The following is a 22908-nucleotide window of genomic DNA, read 5'->3' on the forward strand; positions in this document are numbered from 1 at the left end:
CCTATCATTAGCCCTCCCCTTTTGGCTAGAGGCATTCATGTCTCTAGCTCATCTGTTTGATCATTATCGTCGGAGGTGGCATCTGATGGTGTGTCCTCATCTGGAATGTCAATTGGTGGAGCCTGGTCAAATCGAAGAAAATAAGGTTTAAGTCGCCAACCATTTACCCTGGTTTTATGAAGTTTTCCATCAGCCTCCATAAGCTGGTAGCTTCCATTGGCATACTTTTTCCTGATGATGAAAGGGCCTTCTCATCGGAGCAGGAGTTTCTTATCCTTGCGCGTGTCGAAGCGATTGTCGTAGCGGAGCACCAACATTCCTTTCTTCAATTCTTTTTTCCGGAGATGCTCGTTAAAGCTAAGCCGTCTATGCTCTGCTTGTGCTGCATAATAATTTATTGCTTCTTCTCTGTCCAGCTGCAGTCTTTCCAAGTTTATGATGTGATCTCTCAAATGCATGTTGGGCTGTTGAAGCTGGCTTGCCATTACTCTGAGACTTTGTAGTTGCACTTCAATGGGCAAGATTGCTTCCTTACCAAATACTAGATGATACGGTGTGAATCCCAAGGATGTACGAAATGAAGTTCTGTAGGCCCATAAAGCTGGTAGTAGATACTTATCCCAGTCTCCAGGATGATTGTTTACCTGCTTGGTAATAATTTTAGAAACCATTCCATTTACCTTTTCAACTAGGCCATTACATTGAGGGTAATATGGTGAAGAGTGCCTCCTTGTAATGCCCAGTTTCTGCATTAATTCTCCTACCAAGTCTGCTCTGAAACCTGGCCCTCTAGCAGAGATGATCTCTAAAGGTGTGCCAAACCTACAGCATATGTGCTCGTAGATAAATTTAGCTACCTCTACCGCTGTGATTCTAGTGGTGGCTATAGCCTCTGCCCATCTAGTCATGTAGTCGACCCCCATGATAATGTAGAATTTTCCTGAGTTAGCCCTAGGTAATGGCCCAATGGCATCGATACCCCATTTTTTAAATGGGCCATATGAGAGAATAGGTGTCTCTGGTTTAGGAATAAGTGACCTAGTGCCGGACTTTTGACACAACTTACATGTTTTGCACCAGTGGTGTACATCACGGTTGAGGCTAGGCCATATGAAGCCTGCTTGCAAGATTTTACTACTTGTTATGTCTAGGGCAAAGTGACCACCACAAACCCCGTCGTGATAGCTAGTAATTACTCCCGTGATTTCCTGAGAGAGAGGGACCTTCCTGAGTATTTGGTCCTTACCCTTACAATACAAACCGTCATTGATGAGTCGATACCTTGTGGCCTTCCGCGTCAGCCATTGCTTCTGTCCCTTTGTTAAATCTGATGGGCATTCCCCTGTTTCCAAAAAATGCATGATGTCAGGCAAGGAATCACTGCCTTGAAATAGAGGGATCTTTAGTTTTATTGCTCCAACCACCACTTCCTGTAGTCTTTCACTTGCTAGGGCATCTGGTTCTTGGTTTTGAGCCCTTGGGATATGGTGTATTTGAACTTCTTCAAACTTACCCAACAAGGTTTTTACACCACTTAAGTGAGTCCTTAAACTAGAATTCTTGCATGTCCATGCTCCATTTACTTGCCCTACAAGAAGTAGAGCATCCCCAAATACATTAAGGCGTTGTACACCTTGTGAGACGCACCATTGTAGACCCTTGGTTAGTGTTGCATACTCAGCTTCATTGTTAGAATGTGAATCTAACAATTGGCCCAACGAAAATACCTTTGTCCCTTTGTCATCAAAGACCACTATGCCTGTAGCTGCTTTGTCGGACGCTCGCTTGTAGGCTCCATCAAAGTAGAGAGAGTATGCTCCTTCTACCATCGGTGGTACTGGAGGTAATCGGACTTCTCCTTCCTTAGATTGATTCTCCTTCCCTTCAAAGACTTGGTAGGTCATGAGTCCCCCCAAAATTGCCCTTGTCGTGCTTTCTACCTATACCGTGTAGTCAAACTCTTGCAGACGAGCTAGCCATTTAGTAATTCTAGCAGACACATCCATGTGTTGTACAACATAGGGAAATATTTCATCCGTGGTTAGAATCACAAATTGCTTAGGCAGCAAATATGACCTAAACTTTGTAGTTGCAAATCTAAGAGCTAGGACTAAGTGCTCCACATGGGTAAAACCTTTCTCTCCTGCTGTCATCATTCGACTAGAGAAGTAGATTGGCCTCATGAAAGATGTCGTCGTATCCTTTTGGAGTAGCACAGCCCCCAATGAGTCATCACCAACACTTGAGGTGACATAGAATTTTTCATCCCACTTAGGTGGTGAGATAGTTGGCAGAGTGGATAAGACCTCCTTTACCTTGTTGTAGTGATGTTCGCTTTCCTCGTCCCAAGTGAAAGTTGATCTTTGAGTGAGTTGTTGCAGTGGTAGAACAAGTTGTGATAGTAGATGTATGAATCTACTTAAGTACCTCACCTTCTGTAGAAAAGAGACCAGTTGACGTGCGGTCGTTGGTGAAGGTAGGGCTGTGAGTGCGGACACCTTACTTGGGTCGGCGTTGATACCTTTTGCTGAAATCTCATGGCCTAGTAGAATGACTTTACTCTCCCCAATGTGGAATTTATCCACATTTAATTGCCCACCTAGGCTCTGTAACCTGGCCAAACCTTCAGTTACCTTTTCTAAATGTGAAATACGGGAGCTATATAGGTGCATTTGTGAGACCAAATGGCATAACCCTGTATGCAAAACAACCCCATGGCGTGATAAAAGTGGTTTTTAGCTGATCTTCCAAGGCTATGCGTATTTGAAAGTATCCAGAATAACCATCACAGACGGTATAGCATTCAAAACCCGCTACTTCATTCAGAATTTCATCCAAGAAAGGGAGAGGAAAGTGGTCTCTCTTTGTAGCTGCATTTAGTGGTTTGTAGTCAACACAGACCCTCCACTTACCATTTTTTTTAGGCGTCACCACTACGGGTGATACCCATTCTGAGTTTTCTACAGGATAGATGAATCCCGCCTCCAGCAATTTCCTTACCTCGGCCAAGAGTGCCTTTTCTTGTATGACCCCCAGTCGTCGTGGCTTTTGCACAACTGGTTTTACCCCTTCCTTCAGCTTAATATGATGTTCCACCACTGTAATGCCTGTGATTCTTTCACAATTGTCAATGAACACGTTAGGAAATCCCATCAACATTTGCAAAAAACTATCTTTCTCCTCAAGTGTTAATTCCGTAGACAACATACCCTTCAACCTACTTCCTCCTAGGCCAGGTGATTTCCTCTCCTCTTCATTGGGTTGCCCTTTTGGTGATGGATCACCAGTTGTGATTACCCTTTGTGGATCCTTCATAATGATACCCATCACATCAATGGAACTGTCACTTTCGTCGGTGGACGTGGTCTCCTCCTCAGAACTGGAAGATTCGCTAGTGGTTTCATCTGACGATGTTTACAGATTCATTTGCTTCTGCTTGCCAATCCTCATGTCGTAGTAGATTGTCTCCCCTTTCTTACCGGTCATGGGTAGAAGGCCAGTACCCCAGTCCTATTTTGCCTTCATGGCCATCAACCATGGCCTTTCCAAAATTAGTGGATAGCCCTCCCCCTTAGTAGGCATTACAAAAACATCTACCTCTACCTCAGTGTTGAAAGCTTTGATTTTCACGGCACTTACCACATCCACACGCTTTACTTTTGCGTTGTTTGCCATCTTTGCCTTTCATGGAGAAGGCCTGTCAACCTCGAGCCCTAATCGAAGCATCATAGCTTCGCTCATTACACAGATTTGTGCACCTCTATCAATGTAGGTGTTTCCAACCCTCTTTCCTTTTATGTTTACGTCAACAATTGGAAGGATGTCATCCATGTTGCATCCCGAAATTGCTCCGGCTACCTTTGTTTTGGAGCGTCTTGTACTTACCATTTTAGACCATTGTCGCCTTACTTTAGGTACAAGATGTAGCAATTGTGGCCATGTAATCTTCGGTCCTTGCTCTGCCACATCCAATGTTAGATCATAGGGCTTAGAACTTTCCCCTAGCTGGAAGTCGGTGATGCCCAATTTTCGTCGTGGCCTGGATGGCCTCTTGCTAGTTTCTCCTCTCATGCTTCTCTCATCATCTGATTGTGTAGCTTTCTCCCTCCTAGCTCTTTTCACAGTCATGGCTTCAAGTGGTTCTAAAAAGGTTACCTTCTCCTTACCCTTGTCCCTCTCCTTTGCTCTGGGTGGATCCACTACTACGGCTTTTCCTTTCTCTTCTAGCCTTATGATGTTTACAGGGCAATCAGGTGGTGGGGCTGGTGGAAGAGGTGGGATGGATGCTTGTAGTGGTGTCTGGGGTGGACGTAGAATTTGTGTTGGTGGGGGTGGTTCTCGGGGTGGGGGTGTTCTTTCTCTAGGGGGTGACAATTAGTTCCTCCTACCTCCTCAATTATAGTTTTGTCGTGGTTTGGGACAGTAGTACATACCGTGACCGTCTTCTCCGCAGTTGTAGCAATGATACTCCCTGTTTTGTCGTCATGCTCTTCCAGGGTCTTGATCTCTTTCTTGACTCCTCCCTTGTTGTATTAAGTGGACAGACGAATTCTGCAGTTGGTCAGTAATATGGGCCAACATATCTTGTTGGTCATCTCTTACCTCAAGAGCCGGTGGTGGTGGTGGAATGGTGGTTGTCGTTGTTGCTGGTCAACGTGATGTTGCTGTTTCTGTTGACTCGGTTTCTTTGGCTTTCATTCACAGGTTCTTGTCCTTAAGGCGAGCAATCTCAAGGGCTAACTCGTACGTAGCCGGGAATCTACCTTTCACCTTCTCCTTGAGAAGCGTCCATAAGCCATGCGTAAACTGATCTTTTTTTAGGAAATCGGGTGCAGCTTCCCCCCTTGCCAGTGACTCAACCCACCGTTCCCACAAATCCACAATTTTGGACTCATAGGTGACATATTCTAAAAGACCCTCCTGCTTCAAGTCTCTCAACTTGTCCCACAACTTTTCTGAAGTGGTACCTCTCCCAAAGCGCCTCTTAAAAGCGGTTTTTAAGGGTTCCCAATCATCCTTGGTTGCTTGTGGAAGTGCATTGTACCATGATCTAGCTTCTAGCTTCATGAGATACTTAAAGATTCTAACCCGGGATTCATCCGTATCTTTGTTGCTCACTACACATACTACTTCAAAGTCATCTAGGAAGTCTGTTACCAGATCCTCCCCCTTCTTTCCTTTAAATGTTGAAAATGCTACACTTGCCATGATTACTGAGAGAGAGCTAGAAAGACACACTGCTTAACTTGCAAAAGTTTTTTTCTTCTTTACAAGGAGGCGTGTATACCCTCTTATACTAGGACATAGATTAAAACTTCAAACGGTACATTGCCTTGTACCAAAGGTAGGACAAATGGTTGATCTGATTCCAGAACCTCAAAAAATCGCTCCCCACCCAGCATGGTGTCAATGACGTGCTGGTAGTGAGCCTTCAAATCCAGTATTACCTTGATTAAGCGTACATGTGTCGGTATGTGTGATCTGTCTTGAGGTAGGTTGTACTGATTCATGTGAAGCTTAGAGGTGCTTAGTCACTGTCCAAGCTTGTGGGAGAGGGTGGTGCTCTTTCCTGAAACAAACTCAGTAGATCCCTAGTTTCTCTAGTGAGAGTGTGAGCCAATGATTCCGTTATCTGTGCTACAGCATCAGGTGCGACTTGAAAACTGACTGTGATAATTACCTCGGTGACTTGAGTTACCCGATTCTCAAAGTAGAATAGTGTTGATTCTCTATTGTGTAGAGCTCCTTCCATTTTGTTGTTGTGGGTTGGTTGTAGGTTGCGGACATGGTTTCGACCTTCTCCTTCTTCTTCTTGGCACTTGGCCTATGTATATCCACTGGGTTTGGCGTGTTGGTTGACTCTCCCACTGCAAATCGATTACCGTTACGCCTGTCACTCGAGCTTCGATGGAGATGCGGAGTTAGTCTAGTTGTGCTTGGAGCTCTTCTTCTTCTGTCGTCCAATTAGTAAATCCTGCTAGCCATTCATCCATTCACAATAGTTTAGGGGTTTCAGTCTTGTAAACTGAAGGGTTTCATGAAAAGATCCTCAGTGGGGGCACCAAATGACGGGAGCAAAGCGAACCCCGAACCCCCGACGGCCTCTAAAACACCGGGGACCGAATGGCGCGCCTCGAGCCTGTCATGGTAATGCAAACAGGGGCACCACCTAGCTTCAGCGGCTAGGACGCAAACAACACACCACCATACCAAAGTTTTCATCCAAGAGAGATGGATGCTTGGGAGTAATAATGAAGAGGAAAGGGAATGAGATCAAGTGAGAGAGAGAGAGAGAGAGAGGGTATAGCGGCTTAGTACTTAGTCACCACAAAAGGATGACGAATCCGCACACCCTTCACACATACACAAGCTCACTCCAAACACAAGATAGGTGGCGATTCCGCACACCTCACATGGGCAAAACATTGCAAGAAAACATACTCACAAAACCTCAAGCTTTATTTAGAGAATAAGGCGATGAAATGGGGAGCATAGGGTAGGGGAATGAGAAGGGAGAGCGTGGTAGAGCACATGACGGATAGGTGGGAGTTGATGGTGAAGACTCGCACGAGGGTTATGGCCATCATCCTTCATTTAGTTGCCCTTCATCCTCCATAGCCAAGGGTGTAGAGGTCATGCTCAAGACAAGCATGGTGATTGCGGTGATGGTGATGGTGATGGTGTGGGTGTGTGTGTGTGCACTAGGCACACACATTGCATAGTGTGTTCTTTGGTGATGTTGTGTGTGTCCTTAGTGTGATGGCGACCCCTCTTTATATAGGGGAGGAGGGGGGAGAAATTCTAGAATTTAGAAATGAAGAAATCATTATCTACATAGGCCATGTGACTGTGGGCCCCACTTGTCTGGCTGTGTGTATATGTGCCAGAACAGCAGTCTCATGAGAGAGAGACTAAGAGAGAGAGATGGGTTGATGAAAAAAAGTGAGAGGTGACATGGAGAATAAATTAATTACAAGAGGGGAGAGAGGGGAGTGTGTTCAGAGGTGAGTCTGTGTGCAGATCTGTGTGAACACAAGAAAAATCAGGTAACCATCGGGTGGGGATGGGTCTGTGGGCACCTTTTTCAGTGAAAGTGAGTGTGTGTGAGTGTGGGGGAGGCTATTTAGCTACAAGACAAGAGACATGGCGCCCTTTAGAGAGAGAGGGGGGTATTTGGGTCATGGGATATGATAGGAGAGAGAAAGAGGGGGTGGGGTATACTATTTTGGAAGATAGGGTAAGTTGCATGTGAGTTAGGGTGCATTATTGGTGAGTTATAATGCATTATTGGTGAGAGGTGGGGTAGCTTGAGGGGAGAGAGAAAGGAGAAAGGACAAGGGGAAGAGAGAGAGGGTTGACCTTTTGAGTGGAGGAGAGGAAAAGGGACACCCGGTGGGGCAACAGTGAAGAAAAAGGAGGCAAGGTAGGGATGGGCTACCCCGCAGGCATGAGGTGGCCTATTTTACCTTTCTTATATATTTACATAATCATACTTTATTTTTTTCTCACTTTTTCCAATGCCTTTTATCACTCCCTCCCTAAGAGGGGGTTTTCATGGGGTGGGGACGAGAGAAGAGGGGTATGGGAGCTTGGCTTGTGAAAAGCCCCCATCAATAACATGAAGATATCGACGGATCATATATCGATGGCCATGTCTTTCCATGCATATATCGACGAAAATAGAGGTCTTCGATATAGACATCGATATACGAGTCGCTATACACATGGAAAGGCTTTATTTTCCACGCGTATATCGATGCAACTACCGACGGATATATCGACGCCTATATCGACGCAAAAAAATTTGGGGGAAAAAACGAAAACCCGCGCGCGAAAGGACCATTTTCGCCTGCTCAAATAGTGGCCGAAACCTGCTGTGCGCACAAGTAGTATGTCACTCTCCCCCCCCCCCCGCCCCCCCCCCCCCCAACCCCTCTCTCTCTCTCTCTCTCTCTCTCTCTACATCGTGTGTGGGTGTGTAGGAAAGAGAGAGAGAGAGAGAGAGAGAGAGAGAGAGAGAGAGAGAGAGAGAGAGAGAGAGAGAGAGCGGTGTGTGTGTGTGTGTGTAGGAAAGAGAGAGAGAGAGAGGGAGCGGTGTGTGTGTGTGTGTGTAGGAGAGAGAGAGAGAGAGAGAGAGAGAGAGAGAGAGAGAGAGAGAGAGAGAGAGAGAGAGAGAGAGAGAGAAGTGTGTGTGCATGTGTGTAGGAAAGAGAGAGAGAGAGAGAGAGAGAGAAACGTGTGTGTGTGTGTGTGTAGGAAAGAGAGAGAGAGAGAGAGAGAGAGAGAGAGAGAGAGAGAGAAATGTGTGTGTGTGTGTGTGTAATCAAAGAGAGAGAGAGAGAGAATTAATGTATGGGTAGGAAATTAAAATTAAAGAGAGAAATGAAATGAAATGTTATATTAACGTCTTCGAAAGGCCAAAGTGACCTATGAGACAAGAAAGTTACAATGTGGTGGATCTGATACAAAGTCAGAGTAAAAAGATGACAAAATGACAAAATAAAATATTATGGAATCCTAAACTGCTTGGTGTGGACTAAACGGCTAAAACAGCTAGCTGGGATAGGTAGATCATAGGAGATGCAGCATCTGTCGTTGGCGGATCTCATCAATCTCCTCCATGGTCAGTAGTCTAACCGGGCATTGTGCATCTCGAGCCAAAGTGACGTGGATCGTCTGATGCAGCCTATGACTTCTTTTGAGCAGCTCAAAATACATTCGAAGCTCAACTCTCACCTTTACACATGAAAGTCCTCTAGGGAGCAACAACAGCGCCGTTGTTGCTCTTAGAGACAATCTTCCTCCTCAAAAAAAGGTTGGACGGGGGCATATAACAAGCCGTAGGTCAAACGGATAGAAGAAACGCCCAAAATACAAGTTGTTTTTGAAGTTCGGTTGGGTTTTTCTATGGAAAAACACAAACGGACTTCATAAACGGCTTCTACATCGTAGATCAAATCCGGTTGCGTTTTTCTATGGAAAAACGCAAACGGACTGCGGAAATGGCTTCTATGCCTACTGAAACCATCCGTAGTCCATTAGGTAGTCTTAAGGAAATTTCAAGAGAATTTGAATGGCAAGCCGTAGGTCAAACAGACAGAAGAAACGTCAAATACACAAGCCGTAGGTCAAATCCGATTGCGTTTTTCTACGGAAAAACACAGACGGTCTTCGAAAACTGATTCTATGCCTACCGAAACCATCCGTAGTCCATTAGGTAGTCTTTAGGCAATGTCAAGAGCATGTATGGCAAGCCGTAGGTCAAACGGATAGAAGAAACGCCAAATACAGAAGCCGTAGGTCAAATCCGGTTGCGTTTTTCTATGGAAAAACGCAAACGGACTTCAAAAATGGCTTCTATGCCTACCGAAACCATCCGTAGTTCATTAAGTAGTCTTAAAGCAATGTCAAGAGCGTGTATGGCAAGCCGTAGGTCAATGGGTTTGAATTAACTCCGAAGAAAATGAACGACGCCATGCGAGAAAAGATCATGAAGTTCTCTATACTAAATTCAGCGCCGATACAAAAATGGCTTGAAAGGTACGAAGAAGAGAAAGAGAGACGCAATTGGAAGTGACAGGATTTCAGGCGAAGCCGAACAACTAGAGGTTTACCCTTGCCAGACTATCTCGCTCGTCTACCTGAATTCCCTCCAATGGCATGGTTGGACAAGACAGTGAAAGCAGCTCGACAGATCGGAGAACCTATATCTCTCGAAGAGGAAGAGCTGGCTATTAGATGTGACTGGAAGTATCATACATACATGGCACTGTGGTCGCATGGAAATCATTTCAGAACACAACAAATTGACAGCAGAAGAAACATGTTTGACACTGGGATAATGGTTAGTTTCATGCAAAAGAGCAAGGCTAGTGCCAGAGACACGAATGAGAGCACTAGCAACCTAGATTACTATGGTCTGGTATCAGATATCCTGAAAGTAAGCTTCAAGTGGTTTGAGATGTTTTTGTTGGATGTGAAGTGGGTCAAGGTGATTACTTCTGGTCTCAATGCAACGATACGCAAAGATGGAAACAAACTTGTGCAAATAGATTTTACAAAGGTTTGGACAGATGCGAGCGACACATTTGCTCTCCCCGAACATTGCGAGCAAGTGGTCTTTGTACCGGACCCTTGAGAGTGACAGTGGTGGTTTGTGGTTCAGGTTGCTCCAAGAAATAAACAAGTATTTGAAGGGCAAGATCTCCTGGAGGAAAGTCAGTCAGACGACATCCATACTACTATGACATTAGATGAGATGGACGAAGGTATGGCAGAGGAAGCTGACAGATATACGAAGGATGACAGATATACGAGGGATGACGCAGACAATCCAGAATTGACACTTGTAGATTAAGATACAATGGATGAAGACAATCTGCCAGAACGAGTTGGGGCAGAGTTACGTTTGCAATTAGAGATAGACGATGAAACAGTGCAAGATCTTATCGATGATGTCTCACTCGTCGAGGCCTAGGCCTGTAAGTGTTTGTGTGAAGATGTTGATTTAAAATTAAGCTTAAAGTTAATTTAAACAACTGTGTTCTGATGTTTTATTTTACTTTCTTTGTGAAGGACTTTAGTATGGCAGACCAGTTTCCAGATCCCACTTCTATGAGTGCAGATGCATTCATGGGCTTCGTTACACGGATGACGCCTGCTCAGATGGCAGAGGCTTCTCAGTACTGGGTAGCAAAAGGCACGGGTACTGCGCCTCCGAGCTTCACACCCGAGGGTCCGACGCCTATGGGGGGGGATGCCTATGGGTACGATGCTTGCTTCTCCCATCATGGCCGCTTTGACACCTAGGGGTGGGGCAGACGCGGGTACGTCCGCATCTCCGTAGCACAGGTGCACTCTCCGATCTCGGAGATCGTCAGGTGGAGGTGGTTGTTGTTGTGGAGGAGGGTCCACAGATGCTTCGACCCCTCCTCGCTCACGACCCCCGTCCTACCCAGGCACACCTCTCAACACACCTCTTGGCACACCTCAGACACCTTGGGGGGCTGGTTCTGTTGACATGGATAGAGTCGGGACTGAGATGAGACAACGGATTCGCCAGCTCGCGGGGCTATAGTTTTCAACCAGCATTCTGACGTCTTGGGATCAGCAGGAAAAGGACAAAGTCACCTACATAGTGGAGACCATCCTGAGAGAGTACCAGCCTGCTCCGGGTTCTAACGTTGTTCCGAGGAGGTGGATCAAGGGTGGTACACGAGACACCGGGAAACATCAATGAGATGCAGCTCGAAAGACTTTCAGGACCGGCTCGCCGAAGCCTTCGGGCATCTCACACAAGACGTGGCTGCAGATTAGGGAGGATGATCGGATAGCGTCCACGCTGTTCAGACAGCAGCGTGAGGCCGCGCAGATACGACAGATGACCAGGGGGACATCTCATCTTAGCAGCGGAGGCTTCGACACCTTTCTCTATGAGTTTGTGAGTTTCCAATCCAATCTTAACTATGGAGTTTTTTAAAACGCGATGAATCATGTATTCTTATTACTCTGATTTTTGTATAAATGCAGAATCTTGCGATGCATCGAGCCCCGACACGTTAGGAGGAGTCAGATGGATATCGCAGAGGTATCTATGAAGTATTGAATGATCTTGATGCTTCAGGAGAGCCCGTAGACTGGGCGGCCTTACAGTCTCGCTGATCGCTTGAGGTGAGACGTTAATATGTGAGTTGATTTAATTAAGTAAGTATATGTGAAGTAATATCAATACTAATTTTGTGAGTTGTCCTATGTGCACGTTGTGACGCCTAGTCATCAGTGGACCGGATTTCATATATATGCTTTGTGAGACATAGACACGCTTCTGTGTCTCCTTTTGTATAGACATATATATATGGTTATGATTATTGTTCAGACAGTTATTGTTTTCCTGACCCTCATGGTTATTGTCATTGTATAGACATTGTATAGACATGGTTATTTCTCATATATAGTTATGGTTCACGTTTTGTTTATGGTTATGTTTAACTTTTTGGTTATGCTTATGGTTATTGTTAATTTTGTTTCTGGTTATGATCAAAGTGGTTATATTGGTCGGTTATGGTTTTAAGTTATGGTTATGCTTTTAAGTTATGGTTATGGTTCGTCATGGTCATTGGCCTTAAATCTCATGTGAGATCCTACATGGATAGCACGTAGGAGGCGTATACATGATTTTTTATTTTTTAAAAGTTTATTTAAAAACGAAGGGAACTCTGCCAAAATTTTTGCGGGAGCAGGGTTGATTTTGGTGCTGCTCGCTTTCTTGGGCAAAGGACAGGAAGTCTGGCTGTGCATGGTGGCGGTGTCCATCTTTTCATTGGGCACAGGCCAGGATACCTGCCCTCTGTCCAAGAATTTTTTTTATGTTATGGTCGTCAATATATGCGTCTATATATCCGTCTCTATATGCGTCGCAAATAAATCCTTTCCACGTAGATATCGACGCGAATAGCGACAGATTCAGAGGGACGTAGATATCGACGCGAATAGCGACAGATTCACGGGGACGTAGATATCGACGCAGATATCCATGCGGTGCATCGATATATGCATCGATAACAACTTATTTTGTTGTAGTGTATACCAAACTACAGCCTTCCCACTTAAGGTTAGGCTTAAAGCATTACTCTTATGCAGGTCATTGTTTTCTCCTAGAGAATCACATATTTGTTCAAACACTTCGATATGATTTCTCACATCCCTGTCTCCACTAAATTTTTGTGTGAGCTTGGCTATTTGTACTACCATACTTCTAGGTTCTCTATCAGGCATGTTACACATATTCTCAGCAATAGATTGATGGATAGCTTGAGCAAACGTTGCAAAGTCACCTAAGTGAGCAGGAACTGTGGGTGGAGGTGCTCCAGAGACTACATGTGGAGTAGGTACTGGCATTGGGCTTAGTGCATAGGAAGCCCTTGGGTTCCATGTTTGGTACAGTGTAGTGCCGTGTGGGGGCCCAAAGTTCATATGTGTGGCCCTAGGCATAGCAGACATCGGATGTGACATGCTAATGCTAGCCGATATGGTCCCTTGGAAATAAGAACTTGGGTGTTGTGGTTGTGGAGCATAGGTTGTTGAAACAACGGGAGGGGTAGGGATGACATGAGTACGAGGATCCATAGGTGTACACGATTGCTTTACTAACAAATGAGGTCCAGGGTGTGTTTCTTGGCATGCCCATCATTGGGTAGGCATGGTAGCCATGATGTTATCAAGGGAAAGATGAGCTAGACTTGGAAAAGTAAAGCTATCACTTGTGGGCTCAGATTTCATTGAGAGCCCTGGCGAAACAACATATGGAAGATCCATTGCACTTATCGAGGGAGTCTCCATTTGCGATAAGGTTTGTCGTTTAGCCTTGCTCGTATCCAAGAATCACATGAGACCTGTTGAAGGCATGTGGATCCCCTTGTTCTGTCTCTCTAGCTCAATAACCCTATGGATGACCTCACAAGCTTTTTGTTGTTGATCCTCCACACTAGTAGCACCCGTTGTGGATTGTAGGACATGTAACTAACCCATGTGATAGGTGTGACCTGTGTATAGGTCGGTTAGGTTTTTTGTCTATAGTTTGTACTCCCAGTTCTCATTTAAGAACACTCCATCTAGGATTGAGGTGCTAGGGGGTGTCTTTTGAACTAGATGCAATGTGGCTCTCTATGGGTTGACCCTTAGTGGTCGCTAATTCAGGAGCACTCGATTGCTCTCCTAGCAAGGATATTGACATAGGAGATTTTTCTTTTAACTCTCTTCGTTGCTCCGCCTTGCGTAAGCTCTCAATTTCCTTTTCCCTAGCCACAATGATATATCGCTCAACTTCTTATACTTCGGCAAGGCTTCTACCATCAGGTAGAAGCCTCGGAGGGGAATAGCTCTGAAGAGTCCGGGGGTGGAGTGAATGGAGTATTCACGTGCACATTCTCTAAGGGCATAGGGTCTACGTTGGTCATGAATAGAGAATTTACTTCCCTCCCCCCCTCATTTACATCGTTAGCTCCATGTTCGGAGTGAGTGGCTCTACTAAAGGTTTCTTGCGGCTAAGCACACTCGGCCCGGACCGTGGGCCCATGGCATGCATGTCTTGGCTTGAGCTATCAGGATTAGGTATTGGGTAATCCTCCATGACGTCATAGTAAGAGGAAGAGTCACTAGACATTATATGCTGGTCCTGAGTGGTACTACCTTGGGTTCTCGCCGAGGGCCTGAAACCTAAAGTAGGTGGGTATTGAGAACTTGCATAACTCAAAATTCTCGCTAGTTGCTCAGCCTCTAGCACACGAGCAGAGTGTAGATACATGTGCCTTTGTCACCCTACAAGCATCGATGAATTCCCTCAAAGGTTAACCGCCTGATTTTTTGGGCATTTTGCACCCCGTTTTTTATGTTTTTTAATATTTTTAACGATCGGATTAGACCGTGTGATAGCTCAAAATGAGTGTATCGCTCAGAGGGTTGTGGTGTGCTTTACAGCACAATGTTCGGTTACCCGAAGCTCCGATGGTCCTCAAAAAGGTCGATTTTTACTTAGGCATGAGGCTAAACTAAGTAATTTTTAAAGGGTGACTGAGGCCTGAGCCTAAGCATGGGCTTGGGCTTGGGTCTCGAGAATTTTTCCGATCCCGGTCCTAGCTTTTTTTAAAAAAAATAATGTTTTTTTTAATTAAAAAAGAATTTGGATAAGGTCATCGTGGCCGCTCTGTGTGCGTGAGCACACACACACGTAACCTACCTACTTATAATTAATAGAGCTACTGTTACACGCTAACACATTACTACAGCAACTCATGAGCTAACAGATCTACTTACTATACTTTACACAGAACTAACATTATGGATATACTACCTTAATTCTAACACCTTATCACAGAGAAAACTTAGTACCTTTCAACACCTTATTAACAAAAACAATACACTGCAGCACAACAAACTCCTTCTTAACACACACACCTTCCTTCTCTACCTTTCCTACATTTCCAAATGCACCACAAAGCAGCATAGAGTGCTACTCAAGCTTAATATAGGGAATTTCCCCGACAGCAGCACCAAAAATGTGCGCGTATGTCGCACGTATCAATACAAGGGACTTGTCGTACACTGTGTGCAAGCCACAAATGCTTCCAAGCACACAACCATACTAATCTAGCAAGCTCAAGAGAGCAAGGGTGTGTCACTTACCGCCCTATGCTCGCCTTTGTGGAGGATTCCTCGCCGCGAAGAAGAAGGAGCTACCATCGTGCCACGCTCAATCGCCTCGCCACCGCCGTACCATTGTCGCAATGCTCGATCGCACTCTCTCTCTCTCCCTCTCTCTCTCTCGCATACACACTGTCATAATAATCAATATCTAATTCTCCTAAATGATTTTCTCATGTTAAACTGATCATTTAATATGGGGAAGTGCTGAGAGGCGGAAGTGAAAAATAGACCCGGTGGCCTCTACACCAAGACTATGCACAATGGCCTCATCATGGGGGATACACAATAGGGGCACCACCTAGCAAGATATGCGGCTAGGACGCATACATATACACAATGAAGCATGCAATGGAAAACAATTTCAAGATCCACGCCCAAATGTGGAATGGGGTGGTCGGAGAATAAGGTGAGAGGAGTGGTGAATGAGTGAGAATGGGCTTGCTACTCGTGCATGTTAGTAAGGAAGATAATGAGGTAGGGGAAACTTGCGAGTATGCTCACTTATCATACAAGAGGTGGTGAATCCGCACACCTCAAGATGGAAGTAGCAAGATGATAGGAATATGAGAGGGAGAGAGAGAGTGTGTCTGTATGATGGCGAATCTGCACACCTTTACATAAGCAGAAAAAAAAGGCAAGGAACAAGCATATACCATACTCACAATGAGATGTATCCAAAGCGACACAAAGTATGGCACCAAGATGGAGTGTGTTGATTGCTTGCAAAAGATGAATACAATAGGTAGCGTATGGCAGGAAAATGAGAAAGGAAAAAGATCGTAGGAGGCATAATGGAGAGATGGGAGTTGATGGCGAGGAATATCATGAGTGTGTCCACCCTTCTTCTTCTTGAAATTGTGCCTTCAACCCTTAATTACAAGTGGTGTGGAGGTGTGGTGCTCATCTTTGGTGCATGGTGATGGTGATGATGATGGTGTTGTGATTATGTGATTAGGGTTCATGCTACAAGCATGTAGCACAAGAGTGTGTATGGATAGGTGAGTGTGTGTTTTCTCATGGCCTCCTTATATAGGGAAGGAGGGGAGGATTTAGCAATATTTCTATTTGAGGTGAGTGTCCCACTTTGGTGACTAAGAAAATGGGGTGCATGTGATTGTGGCTTCCATCTTATCTCCTCATTATTTAAAATACCATAGTCAATAGAGAGAGAAGATGAGAGAATGTGGGTAGGATGTAGAGGATAGGAGATATTTACAATAGTCTAGCTTTGGCTAGACACAAGCTTATTAGGGAGAGAAGAGAGAGGTAAGAAATTTACAAGAGAGATTGTCAAAGGTGGATAGTTGTTGATGAGGATGGATCCTCCAAAAATGGTGAAAGAATCACTCTAGACTTGCCAAGACCTCATTAAAAGAGCCTTGTCTCTTTTAATCATGCTTGAAGACTTGTAGAACCATAGCCATTCTAGAGGGAAGAAAATTGGGGATGGCCTGTGTCACCATTACACGAGAAAACTGGGGTCCACTACAAAAATCATATCTCCGTGTTCATAACTTCAAAAATTCTGAAACAAATTGAGCTAAAAGTTGAGATCACGAGCTACATCTTTCATGTTGAATGCTCCTTCAGATTCGGGGTTCTTCTTTACTTAAAAAATTCATCCAAATAATGTATTATTTGTGGCTGCAAAAGTCTTTTGGTGGTCCCCTTTGAGTGGAATTCTCTCTTTCCTTCAAGTGTAAGCTCCTTCATGTGTATGAAACCATAACCTAGAGTTTTGAAAAGACTGGCAATCATCTAGATGGAGGTATTATTGAAATTTGAAAGTGGGATTGAGGTTTGAAAATAAAAACTAGTGAATAAAATATTTGGTAGGGTGGAATAATATATATACATGAAAAAATATATTAGAAAATACTAAACTATATAATGTAATTTAGAATATATATATTTAATATTTAAGGTCAAAAGAGATATCAACAAAGAAAGCTTACTTATTTATGCTACATTGTGATTGATTAGCATAAGTCTTATTTATTTAATAAAGGCTAAAACTTTTGTGAATAAGGGAAGAAAAATCAAAAGCAACTTATATAATAGGAAATATTTTTGGTAAAAGAGAAAAAAATATGGGGGTTCCCATGCATGGAAAAGCATGACTCATTAGACCTCCCCCTAAGGCTAGAGGTATTCATGCCTCTAGCTCTGTACTTGAGCATGTTGAAATAGAGTAGGATTTCTCCTTGGTGGCTGGTAGATCCTTGTAGGGAATAATGGATCCCTTGGAAGCATGAGGCTCCCCAAAGTTCTTTTCGGTGTCCACTTGGGTCCAACACTAAGCGTAAATCCATTGTATGAAATAATGTCCTCTTCAAAAGATCACACTTATAATGATTCTTGAGTCCACAAGCTACACAAGAATTAACTCTTGCATAAGTGATAGAAGGTATGGAAAGAACTTGATCAGTCCTTGAAAGTATTCCAAAGTGGGACCATGCATGGCTTCCTCGTCCAGACACATAGCCAAAAGGGAGTAAGAAACCATAATCCTCATATCTTGCTTGTTTTCCTTCTTCATGCCAAATTGATAGAGACCTGTTGCCCACATGGATAGATTGCATGGTTGATGCCTGTTGCACAACAGAGCCCACCATGTACAAAAGATAAGCTGCAAACCACATTTTGAAAAATGACTCCATGTTACCACAAGTATGAAAAACCATTCTTCCTTGATTGGTGTGTCCTAGATTGATTCCACTGGTTGTTGATGTCAATCCTTCCACTCTTATCACAACCCAACTTAAAGAGCTTCCCAAATTAATGTTACACACAATGTTCACAATTAGAAAGGAAAACCTAAAGTGCTAGTAGACCTCAATTGCATTTCTCTGCATGAGTCTTTCTCTAAAAAGGACTTGCCAAGTGGTCATCAATATAACTTTTGATCGTCTTCCACCAATCTCGTGCCATAGGGGTAGTTGAAGTGTCTTCACCACTTTCACCTGTGGTTGCAAATTTGAAGGGTCCACCTTGTTGTGGTTGAATGTGAGGCCCATTACCTCAATGGAGCTATCACTTCCTTCACTCCCTGTCCCTGTAACCTGTAACCTGTAACCTGTAACCTGTAATCTGCAACCTGCAACCTGTAATCCCAAAGCTCGAAGCAGAAGGTACTCGAAGAAGATCCTCAGTGGGGGCACCAAAAGAATGTGAGCGGGATGAAAACACACACAGCACCTCTATAACGACCCGACACACACTCTTGGGAAGATACACACGCACGCACTATGGGTCACCACTCGGCTTACACAACACACTTGGCCGAGACAGGGAACACACCTCTGGAGTGAGAGGAGAGAGACTATCCACTTGCCCACTCCACACAGACACACACACACACACACACACCCAAAAAAATCACCTCAAAAGAGGAGAATTTCTGATGTTTAGATACAATTGAGCTTGGGCCAACACCAATGGGGCAAATAGCTCACACAATATAGGTAAAATAAGCCATATACAATCACAAACTAGAGCAGAAACTTCGCTCATAGGAGAAACTTACACAGAAAAACAGCAGGAAAAGAGTGAGGAATTTGGCAAAATGGATAGCGCCATCGCGTCCGGAACGGCCCAAAACCCTAGTCTGCAATGTCAAAGTGCTCAAATCCGACCTCGGATGAGCAGTTTACGGCCAAAATAGGCTCCAAAAACCCCAAAAACACGGTTGCGGCTGTACCTGCTCTCTTCTCCACGTTTTTTCTGGTCTTCTCTCAGTTTTTTCAGTTCCCACACTTAGCTTTATTAGTTGGGCACCCTTGGCCTTTTAGATGACCTCAAACGGACCGCGAACAGGCCAAAAACTGACCTCGCAGTGCATAGTTGTCACCTTGCTGCATCCATGCGCACACCTGGCACTCAAATTTTTCCAATAATGCATCCCGCCACAACATGTAGTGGCCCCAAAAATTGGTCCTAATGATGACCTTTCTGCATAACTCTCACAAGAAAACACCACTTTGTGTCCGTATTCTTCCACGTGCAAATATTGACCCCGTTCGGCCTCCTGACGCCACTCGATGCCATCTGACGCACCTGCTTACCTCATGTCGTCGGCCCGCGGATAGCTTCCTCGAGAATTTTTACGCGCTACCAACTCCTCCTTATTGTAGGAAAAACATACTAGTACTGATAATGGTGAAAATTGATGCACTATGTGCACCCTGTCCTACCTGTACACATGTGGACCCCACGTAACCATCTGGCTCTGAAAAATGGGCAATTCTTTATTTGATGCACCATGCATGTATATGTACATATGCGCAATCCCTTGCTCAAAAAAACTCCTGACACTGGGTACAACACCTTAATGACCCGTGTGTTTTTTTTTTAAAACAAAACAATGCGCAGTAAGACACAAGACATATCACCATTCATGTATGTAACCACCCAATCACAATTAGTGCGCAATACACCTCCAACCTATGTAAGTACCTATAGCTATTTAATAATCAAGGCCAGTCAAGGAATCTTATTGATGGTGCTCTAAAAATTATGTTTAAAATTGACAGTATCAAGTAAAACCCGCAGCATTTTGATGCTCAGTGAGCCCACAAGGTAGGCTTGGTTACTGCCAGCACTGTATTTGCCAAGCTCAGAAAAGCGGCAGCAAAATCCCTTTCAAAAGCCAATGTAAACGTAAAGTAGTCGCTCTCTGTTTTGCTCACTTTTCCACTTTTACCATAAATGAATAGCCATGGTTTAACCAGTCATAGAGCCATAACCCATGTAATGAGGCACTAGTTAGCCAGCAGTCTGCAAACAAATAAGTGTGCATGTATGTTTGTACCGATAACCAAGGTAAAAAACCATAACCAAAAAAGTGGTCCAACCTCCAAAAAGGAAGGTTTACACTATGATACAAAAGACAGTTTTTAAACCACAACAGTAGACAGTATGTTGTATCAAAAAGACCTTCCAATATGGCATCACCAACAAAAAAACGTAACACAAATCAGAACCCCAATATTGGGGTTAAATCATTGCAGAGAATATAACCCATTGTAACTTACTGTGATGTCCAAAAATCCACATAATGTACCATGCCTTCTAACGCAGCAAAAAAGATATTGCCATACAATAGGTGTGAAAAAGAGATGTCGACCTGTGTTATTTGAGTTGAGATCTCCATGCTTTCATGCACTAGACATACAGTCACGCAGTCACTTTTTCTTATGCAAAAAAACAGAGCACAAACAAAGCTAAGTGAGGGGCAGAGATGCGTCCTCACCTTTTAAACAGAGAAAGGAGGGTGGTCGCCATGTTGCGTGCAAATTTCCATGAGTGGGGAGATCCATAGCAGGGATGATGAGGCCACCTGCGAGGTGTAATGAAGAGGCAACCCAAATGCATTCAAGGTTAGGTAAGCCCGAGGTAGTAACACGATGCAGTACTAAAGTTATTTACAAGGGCGATGCCCCATGGTGGAGATATTAGGCGGTAGATTTCAGTAGAATCTCAAGCGTTTAAGCATACTCGGGATTTGTTAAAAAGGGTGGTTTTTTAAAGTGTGTGTATGTGATACTCATCACGGACAAAAAAAACCCTACCCCGATAGGTCCCTTTAGATGGGCTAAGTACCATGTGTGGACTTTCTTTTGAAGTGAGAAAATTTAAAATTAAGCTAGGAGTTCTAAAGTACCACTCTGTGTGTGTGTGTGTGTGTGTGTGTGGAAGTGCACTTAAGTAGAGGATTGGGTGAAAGCGTGGTTTGGTGGTACAAAAAAGGTACCTATTTTACTTCTACCAATGAAAAAGTGGGGACTAGTAAAATTTTTGTAGTTTATGTCAAAACTTTCGGACCTTGTGTTTTTATATTCTCCTTTTGAAGATCTATCCATCGATATATAGTATGATAGGTAGTTTTTCATGTGACATGTAGAAATTGTAGCTTGAAGATTTGTCAAAGGTGTTGTCAAGGACATCACTTTTTGTACCACCAAAGCAAGCTTTTAGCCGATTGCAATCCTCGAGTAGTGGTAGTGTCATTCTAAAAGACAAAGTGGAGTAGGTAGCCTTAAAATGAGGTCTATTTAAATCAAGCATGCAATAGTGTGTGATCAATATGTGAGTTGTATGTATGTGAACATGGGTCAAGTCGATAAAGGAGGTCAAAGCAAAGCTCCATCGGTTGAGCATTTGTTGGTCACAATAGGGTATAATTATGAGAGAGAGAGAGAGAGAGAGAGAGAGAGAGAGAGAGAGAGAGAGAGAGAGATTCTATGTGCCATCAAGTGGACCAATGTAGAATTGACACAAGGTAAATCAAGGGAGCCCACTCAAGGAAATATCCTTATTGTACTTGAGTGTGTGTGTGTGTGTGTGTGTGTGGCACTCCCCCAACCCTAGGAGAGGTTCCACATGGTGGGAGGTAGGGCCCACCATGTGGAACCCTACCTCAACCAAGTAGAATAAAATGCGAGTTTAGATCATTAACAAACATTATTATCTTTTGTTCAAAAGAAGTTCACAAATATGTTTTCAAAGGGTACCTTCTAGTAAAAGTGGTGCCTATAGGGCTTATATATTTATCTATACAAAGACGGTCATATCATGGTAATATATATAATATATATTGTCATATGCAGACAACATATCATCACTAATACCATTTATTAGAGCAAAGATCTGTGCCAATAAAAGGGATGCTGGTAAGAGATATCCTCTTATCCATTACTCTATCTAATCTAATCCGATAGGGGTCTTCTTATATGGAATATAATACAATAAGCGTTTATGTGCTTGACCGGATGAGGAGCCATTGGCCCCAACCCATCCTCTTGGATTAGGTAGGTCAAGTCAAGAGATAAATTATTGTTTTGTAAAGTGGTGCCAATAGGGCTAAATTATATACGCATCACATTCCTAAAACAGCCATCTGATTAAGTATACTTAGTCAAGTTTAGAGTCAAAGAGACTCTGCTAGTCTAAGGTAATCGAACTATGTGATATACGTGTGCTTGATCAGATTAGGGGACGTGGTCCCAACCCATCCCTTTGGATTAGGTGGGTCAAGTCAAAGACATTATAGCAGGTCTAGGCCCATTGTATGGTGCTAGCTGGAGTGTGTGTGTTTACGTTTGATTATCTAACAATAGTTTGATTTAACAAACTATTGAACCATATAATGGGACTAGAAACGAGACAAGGTTTGCATGAAAAAATACATCTTTATAGTAAAAAATAACAAAGACAAGATTGTACAAATGACAACATTTTAGACTCAATGTATTGCATATATATACTTATCAGAGAAGTGTTTACAAGTACAAAACCAAAGACTGGATTATCTCCAATTATTACAGTTCCCTTCGTAATCCCAAGGAAGAAACCTCTTACCTGCCACCATCCAAGAACACAAGCATGTCAGTACTAGCATTACTTTGGAAAACAGGTGTCAATGACCCCTTCCCCTTGTTATCGGTGTCCAAAATTACAAAGAAACTAACAGTGTAGCAGAGATTAGATTCTATTACAAGAAAAAGTAAACATTTAGGCAGTATTTCTTTGTAAAATGGACAATTTCACAAATATCCATTCGATGCCATCTCAGCTGAAACCCTCACATGAGGTTTAAGGCTTCTAACAACCAATCCAAAGCTAAATTATTCAAAAGTAAAAAGCTATAAATGTGTTATTTTCACGTCAAAACCCATCAAGCTAAGCATCAATTCAATTTGCTAAAGT

The sequence above is a fragment of the Adiantum capillus-veneris genome, chromosome 8 (assembly GCF_014529385.1).
Source record: "Adiantum capillus-veneris isolate H3 chromosome 8, ASM1452938v2, whole genome shotgun sequence".
Classification (NCBI taxonomy): Eukaryota; Viridiplantae; Streptophyta; class Polypodiopsida; order Polypodiales; family Pteridaceae; genus Adiantum; species Adiantum capillus-veneris.